Here is a 12050-nt window from a genome sequence, read left to right on the forward strand (position 1 = left end):
AGATATGTTTGGAATTGTGAATTTGAATTCACACATCTCCTCTTGTTTCAGATCTGACTCTGCTTGTCCCTGGTCTAATCAGTTATTCAGGAGGAATTTACAGAGCAAAGCACAGGGACACACACCCACAAACATGCCTTTTTGGTTTATTTGCTTTTTCAAATACAAGCAGTTTAACCTGGGCACTATTTACTAGGTACTGTCTTAGAGGAAAGAGATGTAAGTACTTATGTCAAATTTATTGGCTTAGGAAGTTCCCTCCCTGCTGGAGGAACCCAAGAGGGCTTCTCTGGCGGTGGCTGAGGCCTCAAGGTTGGGGGTGGTGGCGGGTGCGAGCCAATGTAAACTATAGTTGATATTATGCTACCAAGACATGGCCGATGCTTGGAACGGAGCAGAGAAACGGAGAGAAGGAATAAAAATAAGAAAAACCCTGCTTGTTAATATGTATATTTTACATGGCATCTTTGAAGATGAAGCTGCTGCTTACACTACTTTACTCCAATTCAGTGAGTTTTACAAGACCACAGGGGGACGTGTTCCAGTCTGAGCAAGCTGAAAATGTCTTAAAGCTGACAGAATAATGAGTATTTTTTCTTTGTTTAATATTTTTGATCCACATCGGGTAACTGTGGTTTCTGTCATTTCTACCCAGTATACTTTTTGCTGTTTTCCAGATATGTAAGTTTCTTGTACTTACTAGAGGATTTAATTTCTTGTATGTATAAAAAGGAGGCCAAATTAAAGGCACGCATTTCCAGTTATTATTAAGAATTTTCCAAAATTATGTAGAATATTTGATTCTCTGGTTAGCTAGTTAATTTGAAAACTGATGGCTTTGACAGGATATTCGCTCTCCATTTTGTTCTAATTGTTGTATTTTTATTCTTGATTTGAAGGTTAAACTATGGCTGGAGTTTGGCTTTCTGCTCCTGGACAGTCAGGGACAGAGGGAGAATTTTTCAGAACAAAGGGGTATCCAACTGGGATTAGATTTGCAATAGGTGAGTAGGTGAACATTTAGAAGAAAGATTTTGTGCTGGCCCTGAGACGGACTCCTTTTTAGAGAGAGCTTTATTAACATGTTTGTGTATTATTATTAAATTCTACAGTTTACTAATTTCCTAATACAGGTTAGGAAACAGTTTTGTGTGTCAGCTGCTATGGAAACCTATCCCTGTTTCCAAAGCTATTTCTCGTTTCACAACATGCTTTGTCCATCTTTAAACTTCAGGACTATCTGTCAGAAATTACCGAAAAGCCTACGTGTTTTTGCCACTGAGATGGTAGAGGTTGTGATGACAAAAGTAATGGTACCATCTCACCCTCCTTTATAATTTACATACAAGTTCATGTATCTCACTTCACTTTTTACAAGGCAGGGGTAATGAACCCATTTTACAGATAAGGACCTAAACGTTAGAATCCATATTCTAGATTACCTGTTGCACTTTCTACCTCCCTGGGTGCAAGACTTTGTACCTTGTATGGGTCCGGGAGCATCCAACCACGACAGAAACGAGAGGGTCTCTGCCCTTGGCCAGACTCTACGGACAACATCTGGAGCTTTCTCTGCAGCGTCGCTTGGCCCTCTCTGTTTGCCTCCGCTGCTTCCATGTGTGCCAGAGACCGAGACCTCCTGCATGTCTGCTTGTTGCCTCCTGCATGCATCAGTTTTCCGCCCCTGTCCAGTGTCAGGCTTTATTTGCGTCCCATTGGGTTTCATTCTGCTTCCTTATCTGTCACTGTTAGAGTCATTCAGGAGTGTGGCAAAGTAGATTGGGAGGACAATTGAACTAACCTAGGAGACTGGGACTCTGGTCTCACTGGCTTTGTGCCCTGATTCCCTCACTGGTAGAACAGGGAAATGGACTTAGATGGTCGCTGAAAACGGTTCTGAGATGCTGCGGCTCCAAATGCGGCTCTCGTGGAAAGTGAGAGGCTTGTCCCCACAACCTTCTGGGAAATGGATAGGCTTATTTTGTTACTTAGGACAGTAAGTGCTAAGGATAGTCAGGAGTTTTAGATTTTTTTTCTTCTGACAAAAAAAGAGAGAAACGGCAGTTCTCCAAACTGTTGACAAACCCAAGGGACGCTGCACTTACATGGGCTGCCATCTGTACGGGATGGAGCCGAGCAGAAGTGAGAAGCCCTGAAGTGCGGCGCGGCGCGCTGCCGCCTGAAGCAAAAGGTACGAAAGACGCCCCAAAGTGCCAATTCGAAAAGCTCAAACTTGGGTAGGAAGAAGGAAAAGCTGGGAGACAGGGCAAACTCTAGGGGGAATTTTATTGCCATTTTCCGTAAAAGCTCTGAGGAGCAGGGTTCTATTTTTCACCTAGAGGACAGCGGAAAGACTGAGCAATAAACCCTTTGGGTGCAATAAATGCATAAATATGGCCCAAGAATTCTATATAAAATGCTGACAATTTCTCCTCGAGGTTTTAGTCTTGATTTGGATTTTTGTCATTCACTCTCCTCTCTCTTCTCTCTGATTCTTCTGGGAGACGGTGAGAATGCCCTATTTTCTAAGCCTTTCGCCTTATAAGTTTTTACAGGTTTCTGCCTTGAATCCCAATTTCCGTAACTTATCTCCTTTTTGCTTCCTGCCGGATTCCCTTGTTTCTCCACCACTGAGTCCTGACTTGCTCCCACCTCAGCCCTCCTGGAGACGGGAGTCCTCACCTGGAATGCCATTCTCAGCATCTAGACTCATTAAAAATAAGTTAACTTAACGGATTAACTTTATTATCATTTCAAAGGTATTCTGAAGGTCTGCCATAATGGGATCTCATGTATCAGTCATACCAAATGGGAATAGCTTGTTTTTCTTCATTGAATATTGGTGTCTGATGGAATCCAAAGAATAAACAGTGTTTGGAGTAATAATAATACTTTACATACATAGAAAAGATCTCACGGGGCAATTTCATCATTTATTTGTTTGTATTTTGCCTTCTTCCAAAATAATTTCAAGCAGTTTTCAATAAGGCTTCTATATATACATGATGTTATCGCCTTTAGGATTTCCCTAGTGAAGTGCTCCTAAGGGTAGGAGAGAGTGAATGGGCACTATTCTCAGGAGGCTTGGGGAAGAACCCAGAATGATCAAATTGTGCTTTCCAATTCATAATATATCTGTGTTTGTATTAATATTAAGACATTTCAAATAACCTAACTTTGATGAAATTGGGGTCTCCAGACATACGAGCCATCTTTGGGGATACTTGTATTTCAGTGTGAGAAGCATGGCAACAAGACTTTCAAGTATGTAAAAAAGAACAAGAGTCAGTTACTTTAAAAGGGGTGAATAGGGGCACCTGGCTGGCTCAGTCAGTGGAGCACGTGATTCTTGATGCTGGGGTTGTGAGTTCGAGCACCATGTTGGCTGGAGAGATTACTTAAAAATAAAATCTTTAAAAATATAAAAGAGGTAGATAAAATTTCTAAGGACAAAACTAGCTTCTGAGTTCCCTAGCAGCAAGGACAAAAGAGGAAATCTCAAATATACATTTAAATAAATCAAGCCTAGGGATGCCTGGGTGGCTCATTCAGTTACGATTAAGAGTCTGCCTTTGGCTAAGGTCATGATTCCTGGGTCTTGTGATCAAGCCCCGCATCAGGCTCCCTGCTCAGTGGGGAATCTGCTTGTCCCTCTCCTTCTGCCCTCCCCGCCCCCCCCTGCCCGCCTTGTGTGCATGCACTCTCTCTCTCTCAAATAAATAAAATCTTAAAACAATAAATCAAGACTAAGACGTTTTGGGGAAAATTTATTTTCTTTTTTATTGAAATATGATCAAGGAAAAGCATTGTTGAGTCCATCACTATAGATTACTTATTATTCTTTGTAATTGACGGCTCTGCATACCTGTTGACTACATATATGCTTTTTGCCCCAGGTATGAAAAATTGTCTGTTTATGTTCATTTCCTGAGTTCTAGTGGTTTTCAAACATTCTTGCACATTAGAATCAGCGGGGGAGTTAAAAAAAAAATTCACATGCCTATGCTGCACCTGATCCCAATTCAATCAGATCTCGGAAGTGGGGGAGGATGTAAGAACTGGGCCTCAGCATTTTGTTTCTTAAAGTTTCCTAGGAGCTTCTAACGTGGAGCCAAGTTTGAGATCCAGTGTTCTCAAACTTGAGTGCATTAGGAGAATCACCTGGAAGCCTTGTTAAAACAGATTCTAGGCTTCACCCCTGAATTTGCCCAGTAACTTGAGAAATGTGCATTTCTAATAGGAAACGTTGGTGCTACTGGTCTGAGGATTACACTCTGAGAACCGTTGTTCTAGAGTTTTCATGGATCTTAACACTGCCGGATTGGGTGGGTTGGAAATCTCCGAGCGCTAAAGGTGACTTTGGGTTAATTTGGTAAAACCAGGTGATTTCCCAGGGCTTGAGAAATACTTGAACAACCACGCTCTTTTGCTACAGTGGCCATATTTGCATCTGACTGACAACATGTTTTGTTCCAGTTGGATTTAGCCCAGATCTTGGAGACTCTGCCACCGTGTCTTGCCTGTGGTCTCACACTGTTTCATGAATGCAAATTAGGAAAAAATGTCCACCGCGTTGCCTAACACAGGTGTCCTATGAGGCATCACGGTGCATTGTGAATGTTGTCTCATCACGCTCAGGGTTTTGTGGTTGCCGTGGATGCTGTGAGGTGGTGGAGGCCTTCAGGATAAATGTCTTTTCTTTAGGAGGGCTGTAGCTTTTTCTTTACTGGGCTTAACTGTGCCCAGCCTGCTCCCCCCTTGCTTTGCCCTAGAGCGTAGTTTCTTTTTCTTTTCTTGTAAATATAATCTGCACAACTCTCTTAGCTGTGCTTGTCCCATTAAAAGGTCATTAGGTTCCCCATTATTAGCAGCTCCTGTCGATGGTGTCCCACAGAGGCCTCAGTATGGGCTTCCTCACCATGCATTTGAGCCGGAGGAAAGCAAGAGAAAGCAGGGAAGTGTGGAGACCCCACTAATACCTGCCTCCCAGCTTCAAAACACAAGAGCTAGGCGGGAGCCACAGTCTCGCTGCTTCAGCAAAGTTGTCAGCGAGTAAAACAAAATTTGTGTATTTGTTCCTGCAGCTCCCAGTGGCAGCTTCCACTTAATCTTTTTGCTACTTTTTATATCTTTTAATTATAAAAACAAAACAAAAACAAGCTCAGCTTGCCACTTTCTCCATCCCCCCACCTTGTGTCAGGTGCCATTACTTGATGGTTTTCAGTTCGCCATCCGGTTCCCCTGAAGTTCTAGATCTCCCATTATACTGCCCCAGGTGACCCAGTGGTGAGGTTGAATTCCAGAGATAATAGTGCATTTCTTTTACTCAATTTTGCCCTTCTTATAAAAACAACAGCATTTTGCGCTAAATTTACCACCATGTGTATTTATTAAACCTTGTATTAATGAAGAATATATAAGCAAAGTAAAATTTAAAGAAATCTAGGTATAGTGAGAAATTTTGCTTATTAACTGCATGTAGTGATTAATATCTGTTAAAAAACCTTTTTTAAACTTTAAAGAAGGAATGCTATCCCTTTAGAATTTCTGACATCAGAAGTCCCTTTAAATTCATAAATGTTTTCAGGCTGCAGGTGTCCCCAGCTCTTTACCAAGACTGTCATCAGGCTTAACCCGTCTGCTCAGTTAACCGAGGAAGTTCTCTCCCAGCAGTTTTAACTTCCTTCTCAAATGCCCACCTTCCTTTCTTGCAGTTTTCAGGAAAAGGAAAAAAGAAAGATCCTAATTATACACACTAGCTCCATTTACCTGCTCCACTTCACCATGATTGTACTTTTCTTATTAGGAGAAAATTTGCTTTCTCTGACTGCTTCCTTAGATTTAGCTCTCTGCCCTTTCCAGCCGAAGAGAGTCTTCTAATTTACACTGAATACACGCGTTTAGTCATTACCACTAAATGTTACAACTTCTCATTGAGAATCTGTTCTGGAGCTTTTCTGTCTGGCTCCTCGAACAACTTGGCTTCTTTTAAGGGGCTTCACTGAAGGCTGAGCCCATGTTAAAGCTCACTACACAATATAATTATTCTATTAGGAGTGGGAGTGACCTCTGGGTCATGTCCGTCCCCCTGAATGGGTGATCACGGGAGTGCCACATGACGTCTGGAGGTTGACAGTGATGCAGCTGCTGGAAGGAGCAGGTCATGGCCATGGTTCCAGTGTGCTTTGCATTAGCAAGGTGTTTAACTCTGCAGGAAAATCCTGTATAAACCTAATAGAACTGGCCTCTCTTTACTAAGTTCCTTGGAATAATAGAGCTCTCTCCTCTGTAAAACATGGGATACTGTCTGGAGTCATGGCAGAGTAAATGTTCTAATACATCAACCACTTCGTTTATTTTTATAATTTTTTATTATGTTATGTTAGTCACCATACAGTACATCCTTAGTTTTTGATGTAATGCTCCATGATTCATTATTTGCATATAACACCCAGTGCACCATGCAATATGTGCCCTTCTTAATACCCATCACCGGCCTATCCCAGTCCCCCATCCCCCTCCCCTCTGAAGCCCTCTGTTTCCCAGAGTCCATAGTCTCTCATGGTTCATTCCCCGTTCTGTTTACCCCCCTTCATTCTTCCCTTCCTTCTCTTACCGATCTTCCTGCTATGTCTTATGTTCCATAAATGAGTGAAACTATATGATACTTGTCTTTCTCTGCTTGACTTATTTTACTTAGCATAATCTACTCCAGTCCCGCCCATGTTGCTGCAAATGTACACCAACCACTGCTGCTCCTGTAGATAACTTCTCCACTTCTCAAGAGTTGGCTGCATTGGTTGCAAACTTGTGTATGCCATTTTTTTGGTTATCATAATTATATAATTTTATTAACTATCACGTAAGTAGATGGGACATTAATACAAGAAGAAAGTGTTTTTATGGAAGCTAAGCTCCTTTGGAAAGATTTGATAAAACGCATTGCTAAGAAGAATTGTTATCAAATTAGGGATGGGCAAACCATCTGCATGAGATTAGAAAAACATCATAGAAGTCTAGGAGAATTCTGCATTTAGATTGTTCTGTCTCCTCCAAAGAAGTTAGATGCTGCATCATGGATGTGCTTTATGCAAGAAACACAATGGAGGACTCCATTCAACAGACTCATGGTAGACTGTGCAGCCTTAGCTCCACATTAATACACTGGTGAATAAATATACATTTACAGGTTCGAGTTTTAATGAAACGTTTAAGGAACTTTCACTGATTTTTCTAATAACCCGAACAGCTCTCAATCCCTGTCACTTTCACTGATTATGCAACCCAAGTGTGAGCTTGGTGTTTGTGCTCTGTGGGAATTGCCGGACATTGTGCCAAAGCTCCGTACTTGGCCGTGCGGATTTTGAGAATTCCTGGGGGCTTACATGTTCATGGCCCCTCTGGCTCTAAACTGCTAGTTCTCTGTATTTCCATTTTCGCATCATCATTTGTCCTTTATGTGTTCTCTTTGTTCTGTGTGTCTTAGCTCTGGCTGTGAAACTCAAGTTTCCTTAATTTCTCTTAAAAAAAAAAAACTTACATAAAGCATTTACATGTGTAATAGACTTGAATGAAGTGGGGGAAAGGGAGGACAGGGCAAAGTTTTACATTTTAGGAATAAAAAGAATTTCAAATTAGAAATCAGCTATCTCTGTTCTTAAAAGTCCTAAGGTCACCCTACAATTGGGAATTTGGCTGTTAATCCCACACAGTGCCCCAGCCACACATCATTTGCCTAGTTTCTTCTCACTGCTCATTTCTCTTCTCTCTTCTGGCTCTTCTCTCCATTCCTGTTCATGTCAAATGCAGAGCAGTTTGGCCAACCCTTTGCTGTGTCATTTCCTGCTAATCCTTGCTCTTGGGTGGGGATCTCACTTCATCCCTCCTTGCCTTCTCGCAGGCAACTTTCTTTGTGATATATATATCTTAACAGGGTAGCCACATCCTAAGAAATGGAGTACCTTTGAAAGCAAAAGTTGGCGATATTAATCATTTCTTCCGGACAAAAGGCAAACATTGGGATTGTACTGGGCAAACCAGGATCTGCTATTAAAGTGTTTTTCTAACAACAGACAATTTTCTCCTTAAGAAGAATTCTGGTGTTCACAAATAAAATATTTTTCATCCCATTATATATACTCTTCCAGTTTGGTTAAACTCAAATAGCCAGTTCTTTCCCTCATTAGGGGAGTGTGTTATTCACTGAAGCAGACTGTGTTCTTACTGGTCATCAGCCTTTACTGTTCAATGTACCTCACCCTCTGTAAGCTCAGTTTTTCCATCTATGAAATGGAGACTAATATTACCTGCTAAAGGACTCATGAAAAAAGTAGAAAGTAAAGCATTTTGGAGGGGATTAAGTGATAGAAATGTGAGGTTTATTGTAATCACTGATATTATGTATTTTTTAATGAAATTAAGAGTCAGAAGGATACCATGCTACATCAGCTTGGTAGCTTTTCTGGGTTTGGGCCTCTGAGCATCTTACACAGTGCCCTTCATTCTTGCTCCTTGACTCTAAACCTGGTCCTTCATCATAACTCTCTACCAGTAATCCTGGATCCTGACCTTCAGCCTCTTTATTATTTCTGTCTTGGACCTCTACTCAGCAGATTCATCCAATCACCCTGAATTGTATGTCCTTGAGTTGAGTTATTGTGATGCTGATAAATGAGAACTAAATTGAAGCCATCAGCCTCATTTTCCTTACCTGTTTCCAGATGTGGAAGTTAATGGGCTTGGATTGGCTGCTAACACCGAGTCTCATCAAAGACCATTTTCCCTAAGGGCATTAACTGCAATTTACTGATGGGGGGAGGCCTGAGGCATTTGGGGTGTGGATTTGTATTGTGGCCTACAAAAATGGGTTGGAGCTGAAATCCAAGCCTGCGCCTGAGTTTGTCAAATTGAACAGGAACACTGTGTCTTGAGATTTAGAAGCCAGGTAGGCTGACACAATGAGAAGTTAAACAATGTCTCACCTTATTACAAGGAGATAAGGAGCTCTTTCTTTCCTCTGAGAATAGGAATATGGACCTGTTTTCTGTGTGCTAAATTCTGTTGCTTCACTTGGGGAATATGTCTGTTTATTCTTCATTGTCTCCTATAGTCAGTCAGCGATGGCTACTTGGATCGTCTAAGCCTGCTCTTTCTACGTCCTCTCCTGTTTTGAATCCATCCCACTAATACTTTTCACTTCCTCTGCTGCAACCACACTACTCTTACAATGGCCACCAATGCCCTCCTCATTGCTAAAAACAGACGACAGATTTCAGCTCTGATTCTCATTTGCATTAGCATAGCATTTGATATGCTGGGTCGTACTTTTTCCCTTGAAATAGCTTCTGCCCTTGGCTTCCAGGATCTCGTACTCTTCTGGTTTCTTCATACCTCAGTGACTGCTCCCCCTCAGTCCCTTTGCTTGGTGCATCCTGACCTTCTTGACCTCTAAATATTGGGTTCTCTAGGGTTCAGTCCTCAAGATGTTTTCCCTATTCTGTCTACGTTCATGTCCAACCGAATCATGGATTTAAATACCATCTGTCTGTTAAAGACTCCCAAATTTATATTTCTGACCTGAAACCCTTCAATAGACATGAAATATGTATGGTTATTGCTTACTCAGCTTTCCATTTAAATTTGTAATAGGTATGTTGAAAAATTAATATATCTCATACTGAACTTCTGTTCTCCCCCAAACATTCATCTCCTAGTCTTTCCTTATTAGTAAAGAACAATCCTCCTTTTCAGTTGTTTGGGCTCAAACCCTTAATTTATCATCTTAATTTATCTTTTTATCTCATATTCTACTTTCAGTGTATCGGTATAGCTTATTGGTTTATCTTCAAAATACTTGTATATCCAAAATCTGACCACATCTTATCACCTCTCCTACTGTCACCCTGGTTCCAGATACCATCCTCTGTCACCTGGTTTATTGCCATATCCTTCCTGAATGGTCTCCCTGTTTCTCTGCCTTGGCGCCCTGTGATGGAGTTTCAACATAGCAGCTGAGTGATCCTTTAAAAACCAAAGTCACATTATGTTACTTTTCTGCTCACAACCTTGAATTTCAGTTAGAGTAACAGCCAGAGTCCTTACAAAGCTTCCTTGAAGGCTCTTCATACCTGTTTCTGAGCTAAGTCCTAATGGTCTCCTTCACTCTCACTATGTGTTGTTAGTGGCCACACTGGCTTCCAGTACTCTAGCTACCTTCCTGCCCATGAGACTTTCACTTAAGAAGGGTACGTATTGCATGGAGCACTGGGTGTTAATACGAAAACAATGAATCATGAAACACTACATCAAAAACTAATGATGTATTGTATGGTGACTAATATAACATAATAATAATAAAAAAAAAATCTCTGCTTCAAAAACTGACCTTTTGTCACTGCATTCTAGTATCTTTGAACACTTACTATGGACACGGCATTGTGCCTTCCCATCTCCACCTTCCTTTGTTGGAAATTAATTATATTGGTTTCTATGTATTTTCAGGACCTTTATATTTTAATGATATAAGTTTATTCCAGAATTATGGTCTCTTCTATGGGCGTAAATGTAGATCAGTTAAATCCTCAGTCATGGGGAGCCACAAGTAGTGGCAGCTAAATACCGAACAGGCTCATCTGGCAAGGTCAGACTGTCCGAAGGCACATGATGGGAAACCTGAAACTGTGGAAGCTATTGAGTAGAATGTGTCTCTAGTTACTGGGTTGAAGGAAAGGATTCAGTGCCCATCCCTTCTTTGTTTTTCTAGGCATGCAGCTGACTGGCTTCTTCTATCTAGAGCAGTACCCCAAACCACTTCTCAACCTATTAAAAAGTGATAACATATTATTTAAATATCTCTTACCCTGCTTTCAAAAGTGACACATTTAAAATACATTTGAAATATAAGTGAATTATTCATTTACCAAAGAGCAGACTTTTACCAAAATAGTTCAGGATAAAAAAGCAGCATATGAGATTATCTGATTGTCACCTACTTGCGTTCTAACAACCATATGTACTCTCCCATTCACTTTCGATATTTTCAGTCCTTAGGCTGAAAGGTCTCAAACAGCATTTTGAGTTTTGAGAATTCCGAGGTTTTTGATTATATCCACACCTACTGGTGATCCAACTGTTGATGGTTCCATATCAGGAAACTTCGGAAGAACTTTGTATGTTTGCACTTTCTGAAATTCAGATAAAGTAAAAATTCAATTATTTAGAATTTGCAAACTACAAATTAAGGTATGTGCTTTAATACAGCTTGCGTGCTCTGTTTCTCTCTCTTGTTCCAATTCTTTATCCTTCTGTTTGGAACACTGCCTTAGATGCTTCATTAGTTTAACTAGTGTTAGAGAACATCTAATAAATTAGGCAGTCAGTCAAAATGGAAGTATTTTGAATGGAAACTCCTCATTCTTCAGATGTAAAATCAGAGTCTTAAGTTAGGAAATAGCCTTCAAGTTTTGTCTAGTGCTTTTCACCTGTAGTTGCATATTAGAACCATCTGGAGAGTGTCTTAAAATACTGATGCCCTGGGCCAATTGAAACCCAAGTTTCTGGGGATTGTGCCTAGGCACCTGTATTAAAACGAAACCAAAAACTGAACCCTAAGTGATTTTACTGTGTCATCGGAATTGAGAACCGTGATATAGGTAAACCTACTTGATGCTTAAATCCATTCTGCATCGTTGTCAGTGCCCCAAACTTGGTTGGTCTCTGTTAGATTCCTCCAAGGAAGAAATTCTTAGTCTCTCTAAGAATAGCTCTATAGGAAATTCTTCCTTACATTGACATAAAGCTGTCTCCTTACACCTTATATCCATTGTTCCTGATTCTGTTATTTGGGATCACAAAGAACAAATCTCACCTCTCCACATGGCAGTTCTTGGAAAATTTGAAGGTGGACATTTATTGAGTAACTATTATAGGCCCAGACCTGCCCTGGGTCCCCAACACAAATAAAATATGGTCATTGCACTCTTGATGCTCACAGTTAAGTGGGGAAGATGAAAACACTAATGACATTGGTAGAGCTCTACAATGTGTGGTTA

The sequence above is a fragment of the Ursus arctos genome, unplaced genomic scaffold, assembly GCF_023065955.2.
Source record: "Ursus arctos isolate Adak ecotype North America unplaced genomic scaffold, UrsArc2.0 scaffold_4, whole genome shotgun sequence".
Taxonomy (NCBI): Eukaryota; Metazoa; Chordata; class Mammalia; order Carnivora; family Ursidae; genus Ursus; species Ursus arctos.